We start from the raw sequence: 19,953 nt of genomic DNA, 5'->3' as shown, positions 1-19,953 counted from the left end.
CCAGAAAGAAACCTCATCTATTTTATCTTTTGTAATTTGTATTAGGTACGTAATTGCATAGGAAGAGATACATGAGAGCCCACACTTTAATTGAATAGAGTAGTAGCTTTGCAAACATGCACCCTATGTGGGGCTTCTTTTGTAAGCAGTCCTTGGAGTAGAGAAGCGACATTAGTGGGAGTTTGCTATTATGAATGGATTTTTTCTATGATGAAAAAAACTGCATGGTCAGAAAAAATGATATACTCTTTCTGAATCAATCACATTGGCAACCACCTCCTTAATGAACAGGTTTAAAGAATTCAAATAAATAAACAAACTAAGTTGGTAAAAAGAAACACTTGCAATTTTGTCTTGGGGCAGAGTTGAGGCCTTGAGGGCACCAATTAAAAGCAAGTGGACAATTTATGTAGTAAGCCCACCCACCTAGCCATGTTATACGTCCAGGTGAGAAAAGGATGGGTATTGGATGTGCGGTCGGAAATCCAGACACAGAATATGTATCCCCAGTGACTCACTCAGTGCTTTCCTTTGACTCCTTTGTATTGTTGTTTCACGAGATTATTTTCACTCTTCAGCAGTACAGTACAGTAGTACTTCATTTATCACCAACAAGTTCAGTGTATGAGTTGGCACATTAAATTAGATGGACCCGGTATGTCCTCTGCCTAACCAATTAAGAAGAAAGAAATCCAACATCCAATGTGACGCCCTGCTACCTCCATGAGGCCATCATATATTCACTCAACAATCTATCATGCCAAGTTGCCAAACTCTTTAATCTTGATGGAACTTAATAGTCCAATCATCACATGACTATGCATCCTATGCAACCCGACATAAGGAAAGCTATTCTTCTCTGACAATTCTATATACCTAAGCTATGCCCGTTGCTCTCTCTCCATCCCCAAAACAATCTCTCTTCTCTTCTCAGAAACCTCAGCAAACCTCGAGGCCCTTAATTTTTCAAAGCTCACATTACAAAATATGATCAACAACAGGAAGCTTCTTGCCATGGCAAGAAAATGGCGGAAGATGGCAGCCATTGGCAGGAGAAGAATCTCATCACCAAGAACTAAACAGCAAAGGGATGTGGATGAGTGCACCGCATTGGTGGCTGCTAAAGACCACTTCGTTGTGTACACGGCTGATCACAAACGTTTTGTTATTCCATTGACGTATCTCAACAATCCCATCTTCATAGAGTTGTTGAGAATGTCTGAAGAAGAGTTTGGACTACCGAGTGATGGGCCTATCACATTGCCATGCGACTCAACGTTTGCAGAATACATCATCTCGATGGTGCAAAGACGTCCTTCAAGAGAATTAGAGAAGGCCTTAATTATGATCCTACCTATAAGTCGGTGCTCATTATCTTCTTCTCTCCATCAAGAACTGGGTATTCGGCCTATACCTGTAAATGGCTTTGGAACAAGTCATATATTGCTCTGAGCCCTGGGATCATTGGGGATCTTCAGTATTTGTTTTTTTCGTTTTTTGAATTTGTAAATGATTATACATACACAAATACAAGTTCTGTTGCTGTATCTTCAGCAGAATTTATGGATGAAAATGATATCGAGCTCACTTTTACTCGTGCAAATATATGTTAGTGTTTCCATACTAGAGTAATACCTGTTCCGGCAACCTGATCCTTTATCTTGAGAAGTCCCTCTTGTTTAACTAAAGTATAATTGTGATTGTACTTTAAATGGTGGGTTTTGGCCTTCTATTTAATTGGATTTTTGTTTTAACAATCCTTGAACTTTGTAAAAAAAAATAAAGAGTAAATTATAAAGATCCCCTTAATTTGTAATATGGGGTTAGTGACAAAGTCTCTGCTATACCTTTTATTACAATAAAGACTCCCCTTTTTTTTAATGTTCCGTCAGTTTACTTTGAAAAAATTCTCATCAGACTGTTTAAAGTTTTTTATATGTCCAAACTACCCTTTTTATACTATTCATTATATTTTCCATTGAAGTTAACTGAAATGGCTAAAATAAAGACGACGGCTTTGAAACATTCAATGGAAACACAGCTGATCTATTTGCCTTTCAAAAACTTGGTATATGATCCGCTTGCATTTTAGGACGAAGAATATGGCAAAAGGATGAGTTAGAAACTTAACCATAGACAACATCAAGGCCAGATATGTGAAGTAAAACTCCAGAAAAAGGGAAACAACTATTGACCCACCAGACCAGATTTATATATTTTACCGTTTCTTCTCAATCTATAAAAATTATTAATTTTGTTTATATAATAGGAAGTGATGTTTTTGGTGGCAACAAGACTATCGCGGCAATCGAGTGGGCCATGGCGGAGTTACAACTCTAAATTCTGAAGAAATTGTACTAACGGACTAAAAGGGACTCGGTGGATGAATCAACCCACTAACAAAAGGGAGATGGAGCTTTTGACAATGTGAAAGAGTGAAACAGTATGGGAAAGAGAGAGCTGAGAAGGAGCAAGGGAAAAAGGAGAGAGAGTTTAAAAAGAAAGCATAGAAGGGGAAAATTGAAGAAGGGGAAGACCTGCTGCTAAGGACAATTTTCAAGTTAAAAGATGATGTTGCCTGAGCAAATTAAATACAACTCTTGTATAGGAATACAAGCATAGATTTCCATGAGAAAAGTGAACTCAATTTCATTCTCATCCAACAAATCTGCTGATGAATCAGCTACAAATTTTGTATATGTATAATTATTTACAAAAATCAAGAAAAAAAAAAAGAATAGTATTGAAGATCATGGTCCCCATGGACATAGCAATATGACTTGTTCAAAAGCCACTGACCAGTATAGGCTGATTACTCTGTTCTTGATGGACAGAAGAATATAATGAGCACTGACATGTAGATAGGATCATAACTAAGGCCTTCTCTAAGTCTCTCGAAGGACGTCCTTGCACCATTGAGATAATGTACTTGGCAAACTCTGAATCGCATGGCAATGTGATAGGCCCATCGCTCGGTAGTCCAAAATGTTTTTGATAGGATTGCTGAGATATGCCAATGGAATAACAAAACGTTTTTTATCAGCCGTATACATAACAAAGTGATCTTTAACAACCACTATTGCGCTGCATTCATCCACATCGCTTTGCAGTTTAGTTCTTGGTGGTGAGATTCTTCTCCTGCCAATCGCTGCCATCTTCTGCCACTTTCTTACCATGGCTAAAAGCTTCCTATTGTTGATCATGTTTTGTAATTTGTGATTGAGAGAACTAAGGGCCTCGAGGATGAAGGAAGATATTTGCTTAAGATTTTGAGAAGAGATTGTTTTGGGGGATGGAAAGAGCAATGGGCATAGCTTAGTTATATATAATTGCAAGCGGAGACAAGCCAGAAGAGACTGGCTTTCCTTCTGTCGGGTTGCATGGAATGCATAACCATTTGATGATTGGATTATTAAGTTCCATCTAGATTCAAGAGCTTGGCAACTTGGCACGATAGATTGTTGAGTGAATGATTTCTTTAAAACCAAACCAACACTAAAATCCATCCTTCCTTGTTAGGTGACCATTCACCAATACTTATACCATATATATATTCTCATTCGAACAATCGATGCATACTTGAAACCCTAAGTTTCACCAATCGCGCCAAATATATGCATTTGTCTATACAACAAAGAAGTGTATAAATGAAGATAACGAGGAACGACAAGTGGTGAATGACGCCAGGACATTCTTCTCTAAATCTTTAGACTGATGCCTTTGCATCAAATTGATGATTTTCTCAACAAAGTCTGTTTTGCAAGGCAGTATTATAGGCCCATCGCTTGGTAGTCCAAAACTCCATTTCAGATATTCTGAGTAAATCTATGAAGATAGGATTGCTGAGATATGCCAATGGAATAAGAAAACGTCTCTTATCGCTTGTGTACACTACCTAATGGCCCTTACTGGTCACCAATTTGCTGCTTCTGTCCACATCTCTGCATGTCAGCTGTTGGTGATGAGATTCTTCTCCTACCCATTACAGCTAACTTGTGCCACTTTCTTGCCATGGCAATGAGATTGTTGTGGGTAACCATGATTCTTAATGTGAGCTTGGACGAAGAAGGCAATAGGAATAGCTCAGGTATATATAATTGCAAGAGGCGACAAAACCATGCAAGCGTAGGTTTACTTTGTGTTAAGTTGTATGGCAAACAAAGCCATGTGAAATTTGGGTTGGGGAACTGAACTGACATCTTAGAGGCGGGCATGTCTGGGTGTTGTTAAGTCATAAACATATCCTCATGAAGACAGTATGCCATAATTGAATTGAATCTCAATTTATTGTCATGCACAAACAATTATCCAACATATTGGGTCCAATCGATTCAGTTCCAACTCATAAATCTTATAAATGCCTATGGTTTCTGGAATCAGATATTAATACAGGAAGGATGGTATCGTGAAACATCAAAAAATTCAGCAGTAGATGCAAAGATTAAGGCAAGTGGTGTGGAGCTTTAGTGGGATCATACATTAATTACTCCGTTCCTTCTGGTGTTACTCTGCTCGCCTTGGTATACCAAGCAATTTATACTTCGCCAATCCGTCATCTGTTTTGGGAAAAACCACAAAAAATTAAAAGGTTCTTCTATGGGACACTAATGTTCAATTATTAGCCCAAAACTAAACCCTGATAGATGATCTGAATCATTTCGATAAAACATCAATTAGATGGGTTATTGCTTGAAACTTTTCGTGCCAACTCAAATCCTATGGGACTCTATTTGATTTATTTTGGCAGGTTTGGATGGCCCTAAGTTGAAGGTGGTTTGATGCTGACATCATGATAGTGTAAAATTGGCAAATCGGTTCAATCAAGTCTAAACCATAACACTAATTTTATCCTTGAAAATCATCAATGTATTGGTAATTTAATATTATCTTTATATAAAATCAGGCCCATGATATTTTTTGGTGGTTGAAATTGGTAACTTGTGTTTTGGGTAAATGTAGGTAACTTCTCTTCAAAGATGTTGGTGCCAAGAAGCAAATAAGCTAGTTAGGCCCTCGACGCAGATGTAGGCCGGGCCTCTTAATCCTTTTTATTTTTTTTGAAAATTTTTATATTAAATCTTAACCACCCTTTATAAAAATTATAATTATGGTTTTTGAATCATCGTTAATTCAGATGGTTAGACTATTTGGATTGGAAATCGTTTAGGCAATCGATTCTCTTTTACCTTAAATGCAATCTTATTTTAAAAAATGTTGACTTGGTCAGCAAACCTAGCTGGTCCAACTGTCGTTCCGTTCAACCAATTGAATACTTTTTGACTATTTTTTTGTTTCAATTATTTTTTATTTTTTATGTTTTTAAATTGTGATAAGTCATTCTTTTGGATTAGGCAGTTGAATCATTGACCTAGAAACCGATGCTCAAAGTTATTCCAATTCTGGATCAATTTTTAAAACATCGATTAGAACATAATTAAGGATCGATGCAGTTTAATTCAGAATCTAAAGAGGCATATATATTACCATATATTAAAACAAAATTGGTGACTTGGCCCACATCAGATGGCCTCTCCTTTCTCTAGCTAGCTATTTCTCTAGTCAAGGCTTCTCCTTAGTTGTTTCTCTCTCAAAATACCATTCCTTACACTCTCAACTTGCCACACCAACAAGACCCCTCTCCCTTTTCCACCGCTATTTGTTATGGTTCACACTCATTCACATTTCTAACATTAATAAGAATTTGCACAAAATAATTCTTGGGCTAATTTCCCACCTCTCTCTTTTCTCTCCATGGAGGAGTCGATTTAGACTGGGGCTTTCCTATATTTCTTCAAATATTATATATTATTTTATTTCCTTCTTACCCTTCGTCTTGCTTGAAGCTTAAACAAGGGCTCTGCCGTATTGGTTAACACTTGCCTTCTAACTGTGTACTTACTCAAATATTTCTTTTTTATCTTTCTCTTTCAGGGTTTATTAAATTTGAAGAGAAGGGAGAATACAAGGTGGATTTCTCCTTTTCGTCACGTATCCTTTCTCCCTACTGTGTCTTTCTCAAGGTTTTGACATAGAGGTCCTCCTCTTGCATTCTTATCGATAATCTTTAGCTTCATTAGTGGGGATAACTGTTGGGAAAAGGGGTTGCTGGAAGTTGGAGGGGAAACTCTGAGGCGTATCTAAAGACACTGTCTTTAGAATGTTATTTGCTCCCACTGAATTTGTTGTTGGGTAAAAAGCAAATTCATTCCCAAGATAAAACAGAGCCTTAGGCGAGAATATGCAACCAGCAAAGTTGATGAGTCTCCGAAGAAACCTTTTGTGAGATTACAACAGACTGGATTGAGAGAGAGATAGAAAGTGAATTTCGAAATTGTTGTGTGTGAGATGTCTGATTCATGCCCCTTAAATAGTTTCTGAAGAGTTATGAAGAAAATGTAGGTGCTGGTTCAGAAAAGGCTCATTGAATAGTCACAATTGTAAATATTGTGATTGTTTAAAAGGTAGTTAATAGTTAATGACTATTAACTTTGAATTGTGCCTCTTGATCAGACTCGATCGAATCGTGACCAACGTGATTAACGGTCAACATCGCACCAAAACCAAAGCCGCCATTCCCGAGTCATGCAAAGTGCAAGCTAAGTGTGCCTCCAAAGCGCCATGTACATGCTTGCGCATGCATTATGCGGTATCAAGTCTCCATACTCTCCTCTTCAATTTCTAACGAGTGTAAATCAGCTCCTATTAAAAAACCCAAAATAAAACATGTAAACATCCAATGTGGGACAATTTCAAAACTGGCTTTAGTAAGAAAAAAGTTATTTTCTAAAACAAGTGTACATGTGCAATTTCTCATATAGTTGACCAATCATACCCATTGGATTTAATATCTAATGAGATTAAAATCCAACAATAACTATGCTTTCATTTGAATTTATTGTTTTGTTGAGTAATCAGTAAGTTCAGTTGTGTTGTAACCATTTGTTAGTTCAATTTCATCTTAGACTCTATTGGCTTTTCAGGAAGTTATTTATTCGTATAAATACATTTTACCCAAGTTCTTTTATTTCTCGGGTAAATAAAACAATGATCATTTTATCGATAAAAGCCACTATTAAAAGGGTCAACTTTATCCCATCCATGGTTCAAAGTATCGATACGCCTCTATGTATCCACAGAGGAATATCGGTACTTAGTTACACGCAGAAATAGCTTTCTTTTAGGTTCTTTTTTTTAATTTTGGTTTTTGGGGAGTTAGAAAAGGGTTTTATTTATTAAAAAAGGGTGGGGTCCCGAAACACCTGTAAATATTATACGATACGCTTAATACGGGACATATAATATCGATTTTTTGAACCTTAACCCTATCCAAGTTTTAACAACTTCCCCGCAGGTGAAAAAATTATATACCCACCGGACTCGAATGTGTGTATCCCCACAATGCTCTCATCATGTTGATTGTTGTTTCAAGAGATTATCTTCATCTTCAGCAGCATAGCAATACTTGAGTTTCAGTGGTCAACAACAATTTCATAGTCTATGAGTTGGCACATTAAATTAGTCGGACCCAGTATGTCGTCTGTATAACATAACGGATGGAAAAGAAAGGAATCCAACATAGGATGTGATGCCCCCCATACCTACATGTACATCAGGTCAGGACCACTCACGTACCCAAAAATCTAGCTATCATGCCAAGTTGTCACATGACTATGCATCCCATGCAACCCAACACAAGGAAAGCTACTCTTCTCTGGCTTGTCTCCGCTTGCAATTATATATATAACTAAGCTATGTCCATTGCTTTCTCCATCCCCAAAACAATCTCTTCTCAGAAACCTATCTGCAGCAAATCTCTTCCTTTAATTTTTTCCTCAAGACCCTTATTTCTCTCAAGCTCACACAACAAAACATGATCAACAACAGGAAGCTTCTTGCCATGGCAAGAAAGTGGCAGAAGTTGGCAGCAATCGGCAGGAGAAGAATCTCAACATCGCCAAGAACTAAACTACAACGGGATGTAGATGACTGCAGCGCAATGGTGGCTGTTAAAGATCACTTCGTTGTGTACACGGTTGATCAGAAACGTTTTGTTATTCCATTGGCGTATCTCAACAATCCCATCTTCATAGAGTTACTCAGAATGTCCGAAGAAGAGTTTGGACTGCCGAGCGATGGTCCTATCACATTGCCATGCGACTCGGCGTTTGCAGAGTACATCATCTCAATGTTGCAAAGACGTCCTTCAAGAGACTTAGAGAAGGCATTAGTTGTGACCCTATCTACATATCGGTGCCCATTATCTTCTTCTCTCCACCAAGAACCAAGAAATTTCCCTATACTTGTCAATGGCTATTGAACATTGCTATGGCCCATCAGGACCATGATCTTCAATTCTTCTTTCTTTTTGTATATAATTATTCATATACAAATTCTATAGCTGTATCATCAGCAGAATTTTTTAATGAAAATGAAATTGAGTTCGTAACATTTACTCATCCAAATGTATGTTAGTATATATTCCCATACAAGAGTAGTACTTGTTCTGGTATATATCTTGAGAAGTGCCCACATCCATAACCTAAGTCGAATTGTGATTCAGTGATTTCTGTCCATGCTATTGCTATATATGATAAATAGCAATTAATGTTGTAAAATACCCGAATTAAAATATAAATTAAACATTTTAGCTCTAAAACTAAACCATTGATTTTATACATGGGATAGAAAATTCGGATCTAACCTTTAATGGGCCCTATCAAAAAAATTGGTGTCAGCTTATATGTTAAGGCCAGCCTGCTAATTATGAATTCACATCTGCACCATTCTAACCTGTAACTACTAAACCACCGATCGAGAATAAACAACTCACAAGAAATGGTATGTGGTTTAATTAGCTTATGAATCATCAGGCTCGGACCAAACTACGGGCTTCGTTTCTGCCCTTCCCTTATTTGTAGCGGGCTAAAAACTATAGGCGTTGTACGTGGGCCTGTCCAGAATAGGACAATCTTATTTCCATCCTATGCTTGACCCCAATCTTCTCAGTCGCCCTAAGTACGGCTCATTGGATATTTAGGCCATATTTGATTTACTGTTTTGGGCCTCATTCTCTTAATTCTTGTTCATTCTAGGCACAAATAACATTAGAGTGTTTGGTTACAATATTTTTGCCCAAGGCCACATTCTTTTTAGAATGAAAAGTCAGTCCCATAGAACAAAAATTGACTACCCTGCAACATGAAAAGTAATCATGCCCCATCTTGTTCATTTCATTCTTCGAGGAAACACTTTTATGAATGCACTTTTGTAAAAATACTTTTACATGAAAACACTTTTACGAAAGCACTTTTATGGAAGTACTTTTATGAAAGCACTTTTATGAAAGTACTTTTTATAAAAACACTTTTATGGAAGCACTTTTATAAAAGTACATTACTAACACATTTAAGAAAGTACTTTTATAAAAGCACTTTTACGAAAGTACTTTTATAAAAGAACTTCTGTGGAAGTACTTTTACGAAATCATTTTTACGAAAGTACTTTTAGAAAATCACTTTTACTAAAGTATTTTTATAAAAGCAATTCTATGGAAGTACTTTTACGAAAGAACTTTTATAAAAGCACCTTACAAAAGTACTTTCATGGAAGACAAAAATACTTATAAAAGTACTTTTATAAAAGCACTTTTATGAAAGTACTTTTATGAAAGAACTTTTATGGAAGTACCTTTACGAAATCACTTTTATGAAAGTACTTTTATAAAGTCACTTTTACTAAAGTACTTTCATAAAAGCAGTTTTATGAAAGTACTTTTACGAAAGCACTTTTATAAAAGCACTTTTAAGAAAGTATTTTTATAAAAGAACTTTTATGGAAGCATTTTTATGAAAGCACTTTTGTGAAAGAACAAAAGCACTTTTAGGAAAGTACTTTTACAAAAGCTCTTTTACAAAAGTACTTTTATAAAAGCATTTTTACGAAAGTAATTTCATAAAAGCATATTTACGAAAGTAGTTTTACAAAACATCTATGCCAATTAGGATCCATAGGATGGTTCTTCAACAAGAACCAAATTCTTTAGCAAGAATGGAGTAGAGGGCTGGTGAGCACGACTTCAGATTGCTTCTTCTACCAAGAAGCAATATCAAGAACAATTTTTTATCACTCCCACAAGTGGAAATTGAACTGGGTAGGGGCGGCAAGAACAGGGAAGAACTCTGCAGATTGTTGTCTTGTATCTAGTGTGTTTTTCCTGTCCGCCCTACTCTCTTATTTATAGCCTTAAAGAGACAACCTTCTAATCTGATTAGGAGTTTCCTGATCCAAATATTTATTTGGATATGGACTCTTTAAGTGATAAGGATAATCCCTTATCTTATCTGTAGTTTAAGATCAACTTAATCTTAATCAAATTAGGAGTTTCCTTATCCATATCTTTATTTGGATCTGAACTCCTTAAGTGGATAAGACTTATCCTCTTATCCTTATCTACTGATCCAAACCCAGATCCGCCCCTATTTAATTAATCTAATTAACCCAGTTCAAAATTGGGCTTTAGGCAAGTTTATGTGCTCACTTAGCCTCTTAACTTACTGCCAAATTGGCTCTCTTTGTATGGCATGGGACCCAAACATTGATCTACACATCAGCCACACGGGTTCAACTTAGCCTTTGTTACAAGGCCTGGCCGAATTTACTGTAGGAGACAGTGAACCCCTGAGTTCATCACAAGCTCTTTTAAAAAAGTACTTTTATAAAAGCATTTTTACGAAAGTAATTTCATAAAAGCACATTTACGAAAGTAGTTTTACAAAACATCTATGCCAATTAGCAAGCATTGGCTGTTGGAGACCTAGGTTGGTGGTTTGTGAATACCGACAATTTTTTTTTTTTTTGAAGAATGAAAATGAGCAACACAAGACACTTGTCAATCTGAAAAGAATTCATTTTTAGGAAAAAAGTGCTTGGTTCATAGCAATATTTTCTCATTTTGCCTAGTTTTACCCATTCTTTTCCATTTTAGAATTTCATCTTGGGTAAGAATGAAAAATGATGAGAATTGAACCAAACATGGCCTTAGTTTCTTGTTTAGAATTGGGAATATAAACCTTCAGCGGAACTTTCATCATGAGCCATAACATAAACAGATATAGTAAATTCCATTTTCTAGTTGAATACTCCTTGGCCTCCCTAGGCCCCAACTTTGATACAGTATTTTGGTTATTAGTTTGGTCTTCCTCACGATCTCTAAGAAGGATATTAAGACCATTGTTATGGGTACAGGGTACCACTATTAGGTTAGGAGTGAGTAAATGGTTAGGTTCTACCTAGAATTGAATGGAAACGACCTCAAACTGGTCTTAAACCGACTCTACCTAATCTTTTATTGGGTAAGGTCTGGTTCCATATTCTTGGAACCGATATCCCCATGTAGGCCAGTTCTAGGGTCTAGGCGATTACCCTACCTAAACCGACTCAATGAGCTAGCCTTGGTTGGCCTTGGTGGAACTTGCCTTGGATTTGAATTTTCTTTGAAATAAATGCCAAAATACTTTTGGAAATTTGAAGATTTGAACCCAACCACTCATTGTTACAGAGGCCGTTGTCTCACTTGACCATTGAGTTATTTAAGTGATTTGGTCATGTATTTTCATTTTAATATTTCAATGTGTACGATATGTGATATAAAAGGTAATATTTATAAAATTTAAATTTAAATTATAAGTTTTGAACCATATAATGGTAATCTATACATATCAAGTTACTTAATTTAATCAATAAAGATAATATAAGTTTTAAACTATATATTATATTTAAAACTTTGGAGAAAATGAAGCTAACTACAGAGCGGCTATAGCCGGACAATGTGCCACTCATTAGCTTCTCGGGGAACATCATCAAACCGGAGGGAAGAATCACCCTACCAATCTAAAGGGATGAGAGATCCATCATATGGATGGTCAAACCCTGCAAGAAGGTTGGGCAAAATTTAAAAAATTTCTCTCTTTCCCATCTGGGAATCGCATTCCCTATTTTAGAAAACTGCATTTTCAAGGATCCTTCTTGAATCAAATCGGACCAGATCTGAAACCAAAAGGGAGGAGAGGGATATACTTGATACGAAGTAGTAGTAACTCCCAATAAAGGTGTTCACTTCCAAGGAGATAACCAAAACCTGCTTCCACTGAAGATGACACAGTGTGTGGTGAAGTAGGATCCACAGGATGGTTCTTCAGCAAGAACCAAATTCTTCAGCAAGAATGGAGTAGAGGGCTGGTAAGCACGACTTCAGATTGCTTCTTCTACCAAGAAGCAATATCAAGAACAATTCTTGATCACTCCCACAAGTGGAAATCGAACTGGGTAGGGGCAGCAAGAACATGGAAGAACTCTGCAGATTGTTGTCTTGTATCTGGTGTGTTTTTCATGTCCGCCCTGCTCTCTTATTTATAGCCTTAAAGAGACAACCTTCTAATCTGATTAGGAGTTTCCTGATCCAAATATTTATTTGGATATTGACTCTTTAAGTGATCAGGATAATCCCTTATCTTATCTATAGTTTAAGATCAGCTTAATCTTAATCAAATTAGGAGTTTCCTGATCCAAATCTTTATTTGGATCTGAACTCCTTAAGTGGATAAGACTTATCCTCTTATCCTTATCTACTGATCCAAACCCAGATCCGCCCCTATTTAATTAATCTAGTTAACCCAGTTCGAAATTAGGCTTTAGGCAAGTTTATGTGCTCACTTAACCTCTTAACTTGCTGCCCAGTTGGCTCTCTTTGTATGGCATGGGACCCAAACATTGATTTACACATCAGCCACATGGGTTCAACCTAGCCTTTGTTACAAGGCCTAGCCGAATTTACTGTAGGAGACAGTGAACCCCTGAGTCCATCACTATGAACTCTTAATGGGCCTAACATTTACACTAAATGGTCATCGAGTCTAGCCACCTTATGAAAACCCAAGGACTGTGGGCAGATGCAGGATTAGCCTATCAGGTATTACCCTCAATGTTCTTACACTTAACCTCTCAACACATAATGATCAAACAGTACTCGATAAGAGAGGATCTCTCCCTCAGTTGCAAGGAACAGTGCCGCACTCTCTACTAACATGGATCCCGGGAAATAAAACCTTTTGCAAACATTTTGAAACCATAATATATATATATATATATATATATATATATATATATATATATATATATATATATATATATATATATATTGCATAAATAAATTTCAACAGTTGAAATCAATTGCTGGCAGTTTAGGTTTCCATCAGAGAGAGTGCATTATTGATCATTCACTTTGTTTAACAAAGGGGCTGATCCTGTCACTATGATCACCCACTCAGATGAATTCTCGGATTGTCCCTACATACCCAGGTTTTGACCCCCTCTAAGGATCTCACTGATTGGCATATCAAAGATAGCCTGATCCGACACCTAGTACAGTACCATAATCGAGTCTAGGGGTCAGGTGTAGCATTCCGGTTTTGCCCATCTGTCTCCAACGTCCAGGGCAATACTAGAACTCTGGTCCAGTTCAGGGTTTCAAGAAAACCCACACTACATGTACCTCATGTCTCACCTTGGCATCTGAGACAAGCCACCCCAACCAACTTGGTGGCACATCAGTGTCAGCCTTGGCAGGATAAATCTCCCCAGATCTATCCAATGGCTGTGAAGATTCTAAACTAACACGAGTCTCATAAGTGTCCAGTTTAAGGGTATTACATAAAAACACACCACAATGATATGAATCAATTATGTACTTTATTCATTTACAATAAATGACATAATTTACATCAATCTGATTGGAGCTAAGGGCATACACTGTCTAACACAATCATGGTGGGAATGGAGCCTTGGTAGGTGACGAGGATGACCAAGCTCCTACTTGTGAAGATCGGCTCCCCCTACAATGCCATCATCGGTCGGCCGACCCTTCACACATTCAAGGAAGCTATCTCCTCCTACCGCCTCACCCTTAAGTTCCCCACCGAGCACGGTGTCAGAGTCGTTCATGGGGATTAGCAGACAACCCGAAAGTGCTATGTGGCAGCACTAATGCCGATGTATAGATATAAAATTTGGGCAGTTGAGATCGATGGAGGCCCAACTTACGCCTGTCCAGTAAAACCTGAGTTCTTCTGGGCCTTTAATGAAAAACCAGCCCAAAGCTCAGAATAATCTCAAGGGGTTGGTGGGGCAAGTCAAGATTGATTTATTGGTGTCAGCTTATATGTTAAGGCCAGCCTGCTAATTATGAATTCACATCTGCACCATTCTAACCTGTAACTACTAAACCACCGATCGAGAATAAACAACTCACAAGAAATGGTATGTGGTTTAATTAGCTTATGAATCATCAGGCTCGGACCAAACTACGGGCTTCGTTTCTGCCCTTCCCTTATTTGTAGCGGGCTAAAAACTATAGGCGTTGTACGTGGGCCAGTCCAGAATAGGACAATCTTATTTCCATCCTATGCTTGACCCCAATCTTCTCAGTCGCCCTAAGTACGGCTCATTGGATATTTAGGCCATATTTGATTTACTGTTTTGGGCCTCATTCTCTTAATTCTTGTTCATTCTAGGCACAAATAACATTAGAGTGTTTGGTTACAATATTTTTGCCCAAGGCCACATTCTTTTTAGAATGAAAAGTCAGTCCCATAGAACAAAAATTGACTACCCTGCAACATGAAAAGTAATCATGCCCCATCTTGTTCATTTCATTCTTCGAGGAAACACTTTTATGAATGCACTTTTGTAAAAATACTTTTACATGAAAACACTTTTACGAAAGCACTTTTATGGAAGTACTTTTATGAAAGCACTTTTATGAAAGTACTTTTTATAAAAATACTTTTATGGAAGCACTTTTATAAAAGTACATTACTAACACATTTAAGAAAGTACTTTTATAAAAGCACTTTTACGAAAGTACTTTTATAAAAGAACTTCTGTGGAAGTACTTTTACGAAATCATTTTTACGAAAGTACTTTTAGAAAATCACTTTTACTAAAGTATTTTTATAAAAGCAATTCTATGGAAGTACTTTTACGAAAGAACTTTTATAAAAGCACCTTACAAAAGTACTTTCATGGAAGACAAAAATACTTATAAAAGTACTTTTATAAAAGCACTTTTATGAAAGTACTTTTATGAAAGAACTTTTATGGAAGTACCTTTACGAAATCACTTTTATGAAAGTACTTTTATAAAGTCACTTTTACTAAAGTACTTTTATAAAAGCAGTTTTATGAAAGCACTTTTACGAAAACACTTTTATAAAAGCACTTTTAAGAAATTATTTTTATAAAAGAACTTTTATGGAAGCACTTTTACAAAAGCATTTTTATGAAAGCACTTTTGTGAAAGAACAAAAGCACTTTTAGGAAAGTACTTTTACAAAAGCTCTTTTACAAAAGTACTTTTATAAAAGCATTTTTACGAAAGTAATTTCATAAAAGCATATTTACGAAAGTAGTTTTACAAAACATCTATGCCAATTAGGATCCATAGGATTATGAGATCAATAAGAACCAAATTCTTTAGCAAGAATGGAGTAGAGGGCTGGTGAGCACGACTTCAGATTGTTTCTTCTACCAAGAAGCAATATCAAGAACAATTTTTTATCACTCCCACAAGTGGGTAGGGGCGGCAAGAACAGGGAAGAACTCTGTAGATTGTTGTCTTTTATCTAGTGTGTTTTTCCTGTCCGCCCTACTCTCTTATTTATAGCCTTAAAGAGACAACCTTCTAATCTGATTAGGAGTTTCCTGATCCAAATATTTATTTGGATATGGACTCTTTAAGTGATAAGGATAATCCCATATCTTATCTGTAGTTTAAGATCAACTTAATCTTAATCAAATTAGGAGTTTCCTTATCCATATCTTTATTTGGATCTGAACTCCTTAAGTGGATAAGACTTATCCTCTTATCCTTATCTACTGATCCAAACCCAGATCCGCCCCTATTTAATTAATCTAATTAACCCAGTTCAAAATTGGGCTTTAGGCAAGTTTATGTGCTCACTTAGCCTCTTAACTTACTGCCCAATTGGCTCTCTTTGTATGGCATGGGACCCAAACATTGATCTACACATCAGCCACACGGGTTCAACTTAGCCTTTGTTACAAGGCCTGGCCGAATTTACTGTAGGAGACAGTGAACCCCTGAGTTCATCACTATGAACTCTTAATGGGCCCAATATTTATACTAAATGGTCCTCGAGTTCAGCCACCTGTGGGTAGATGTAGGATTAGCCCATCAGGTATTACCCCCAATATTCTTACACTTAACCTCTCAGCACATAATGATCAAACACTGCTCGACAAGAGATGACCTCTCCCTCAGCTGCAAGGAACAATGCTACACTCTCTACTCACATGGATCTTGGGAAATAAAACCTTTTGCAAACATTTTGAAACCATAATATATATATATATATATATATTGCAAAAATAAATTTCAACAGTTGAAATCAACTACAGTTTAGGTTTCCATCAGAGAGAGTGCATTCCCGATCATTCACTTTGTCCGACAAAGGGGTTGACCTTGTGACTATGATCACCCACTCAGATGAATTCTCGAACTGTCCCTACATACCCAGGTTTTGACCCCCTCTAAGGATCTCACTGATTGGCATATCAAAGACAACCCGATCCGACACCTAGTGCAGTACCATAATCGAGTCTAGGGGTCAGGTGTAACATTCCGGTTTTGCCCATCTATCTCCAATGTTCATGGGGATTAGCAGACAGCTCGAAAGTGCTATGTGGTCACATCAGAAAAATTCTTGGGCTTCGTTGTCACGCGGCGGGGCTTTGAAGCCAACCCAGAAAAGATTCAGGCTATACTGAACATGGCACCACATCGGTTTACCAAAAAAACTTAAGACTTATTAGCCGAGTGGCTGCCCTTAACCGGTCATGTTGAAGTCAGCCGACCATTGTTATATATTTATGTATATATATGTAAATATGTATGTAACATTTACATATACACACATATATATGTATAAATGTATATAATTAGGCAGGGCTCGCACCAGGTTTGAGTTATCTAAGGGCTAGGCCCGAGCCCAGCCCGAGGACAAAAAATCCAAGCCCAACCCATGTAAAATTCTGGGTTGGGCCGGTTTGGGCTCCAGATGGACCCGCCCAAGTTGCACCCCTACGAGTGAGCCATATGCCTATATGACCTTCTCGCAAGGCAAGAAACTACGGGGACCTCGGCTATGGCATCGACCAAAGACTTCAGCTTACCGTGAATAAACACACTAAGTACTTCGCTAAAACAGAAAGTGTTCCGTGACCTTGGCTAGGCACACCCCCACGACCTTGGTTGGCCATAGGCTCACACCCCAAGATCCCCAATGGCAGGTGCACACATGGGAGGCCCAGGATGAGGACATGTGGCGAAGGCCCTATCACATCCTGGCCGTCTACTCAAAATGAACTCCAGGCAAGTTCAAGTATAAATAAGTGGCATCACTCCCCAAGTAAGCTGTCTTGGCAATTATTGATCTAAGTTCTCTAGCTCTCTAGTGACCGCATCTGAGCTATTTCTACTTAGGTCTCGTCTGACCCCTTGCTACTCCCTTGCTAACTTGACCGTTAGAGTCTCCGCCCCTGGGATCTTCCTTTGCTTACAGTTCAGACCTTGCAGCCCTCAACCTTCATCTCAGAAGTGAAATTACATTATTTCCCTTATCCCATCCTTGACATGAACAATATATATTCCTAGCGGAACGCCATTATATTAGCATTTAGGTTTCCGGTTATATATGCATGAAAGTCGAGTGTTCTTTAAAAGCATGAGCATTTACACTCAAAGGTATTCACTTGAATTGATGCCAATGTAAGTTTAAATTAATTTTGCTTTTCTTTTATTATGGGTTTTACTTTGCTTTACGCTTTTACTTATTCACAATGCAGGTGAATCAAAATAAAACTCGAAGCAAAATTAAGTAAAACAGTAAGCAAAATGAATCAAAATTTACAATTTTCTTATTTACACTTCCCATGCATGCATCTGTAATAATGCAAATGAAATTGCATTAACAATATAATATGTAGATCCCAAAATGAAGGTAAGAAAATCCCTGTTAAATCACTAATATATATTAAATACACGACTGTTGAATGAGTCAAAGGATTCAAACCTGAGCTTTTGTACCGATCCTGGTCCCTAGTGTAGGTTGAGCTGGACATCTTTTGACCACAATGATTTCAATCAAATTCACCAAACACCTTTTTATTTTCATATATTCTTCTTTACTTTTATTCCTACTTTCTTAGTCAGTGGCCTATCCCCTGGGTGTTAATTTTGATATCCATGTCGCACAGATGAATTTGAAAAGACAGGTGCCCTGTGTGGGGCTTGTTTGGTAAATAGTCCTTTAAAGTACAAAGGGCACAATGAATGGCGTTCCCCAATGCAAATGAATTTGTTAAATTTCCATAATAAAAACAACTGCAAGCAAGTTCAACAAAAATAATATATATATTTTTTGAACCATATATACATTCACGCTAACAAATACCCCTTAATGAACAAGTTCAAAAGAAATCAAATCAAACAAGTTAAGATGGTAAACCAAAGAACTTGCAATTTCGTGTTGGAGCAGATGTGATGAAGGCACCAACCACCAAGCAAAAGGAAGTGGGGGTATCATATAATGATCCCACCCAGCTAGCCGCATTGGATGTCGAGGTGAGAAAAGGATGGGTGGTCTGAAATCCAGACATATCATGTCTCCACCATGCATATTCATCATCTTGACTCCCTTGTACTATTGTTTCATCACGAGATTATGTACTTCAGTGGTCACCAACAATTTCATACTCTATGAGCTGGCACATTAAATTAGTCGGGCCCAGTATGTCACTGCTCCAAAAGAAAGGAATTCAATATTGGATGTGATAACCCACTCAACAATCTACCATACCAAGTTGCCAATCTCTTTAGTCTTGATGGCTCTTAATAATCCAATAATCACATGACCATGCATCCCATATGCAACCCGACATAAGGAAAGCTACTCTTCTCTGGCAATTCTATATAACTAAGCTATGCCCATTGCTCTCTCTCCATCCCCAAAACAATATCTCTTCTCTTCTCAGAAACCTCAGCAAATCTCTTTCTTTATCCTCAAGACCTTTATTTCTCTCAAGCTCACACTAGAAAACATGATCAACAACAGGAAGCTTCTTGCCATGGCAAGAAAGTGGCAGAAGTTGGCAGCCATCGGCAGGAGAAGAATCTCATCGCCAAGAGCTAAACTGCAAAGGGGTGTGGATGAGTGCAGTGCAATGGTGGCTGTTAAAGACCACTTTGTTGTGTACACGGCTGATCAGAAACGTTTTGTTATTCCATTGGCGTATCTCAACAATCCCATCTTCATTGAGTTACTCAGAATGTCCGAAGAAGAGTTTGGACTACCGAGCGATGGGCCTATCACATTGCCATGCGACTCGGCGTTTGCAGAGTACATCATCTCAATGGTGCAAAGACGTCCTTCAAGAGACTTAGAGAAGGCATTAGTTGTGACCCTATCTACATATCGGTGCTCATTATCTTCTTCTCTCCATCAAGATCCCAGTAATTGGCCAATACTTGTCAATGGTTTTTGAACAAGCCATATATTGCTATGATCCATTGGGACCATGCAATATATTCAAATACTCTTCTTTTTTTTTTTTTAATTTGTAAATAGTTATACATATACAAATTTTGTAGCTGTATGATCAGCAGAATTTTTGAATGAAAAATATCGAGTTCACTTATTCATCCAAAATGTATATTGGTGTTTCCCTACAAGAATATTACTTGTTCCGGCAACCTGATCTTTTATCTTGAGAAGTGTCCACCTCTTTAATTTAATGCCCTAATAAGTCACTTATCTGGATAAATGCACTTAGCTGGGTAAGTGTTTCTTAAGAAAGATTTACCCGGGTAAGTACATTTAC

General features: G+C 37.4%; 3 pseudogenes; all 3 read left to right on the top strand.

Annotated features, from left to right (window-relative positions):
• Window positions 1-1,035: 1,035 nt before the first annotated feature.
• LOC148849447 (auxin-responsive protein SAUR67 pseudogene) lies at window positions 1,036-1,452 on the top strand (annotated as a pseudogene).
• A 6,418-nt stretch (window positions 1,453-7,870) lies between these two features.
• On the top strand, window positions 7,871-8,317 carry LOC148849446 (auxin-responsive protein SAUR64 pseudogene; annotated as a pseudogene).
• Window positions 8,318-19,056: 10,739 nt separating this feature from the next.
• On the top strand, window positions 19,057-19,617 carry LOC148849445 (auxin-responsive protein SAUR64 pseudogene; annotated as a pseudogene).
• Window positions 19,618-19,953: the final 336 nt, after the last annotated feature.

The sequence above is a fragment of the Nelumbo lutea genome, chromosome 6 (genome assembly GCF_056320005.1).
Source record: "Nelumbo lutea isolate HS-2025 chromosome 6, American lotus-T2T, whole genome shotgun sequence".
In the NCBI taxonomy this organism is placed as follows: domain Eukaryota; kingdom Viridiplantae; phylum Streptophyta; class Magnoliopsida; order Proteales; family Nelumbonaceae; genus Nelumbo; species Nelumbo lutea.
This window is presented reverse-complemented; position numbering and strand designations above follow the sequence as displayed.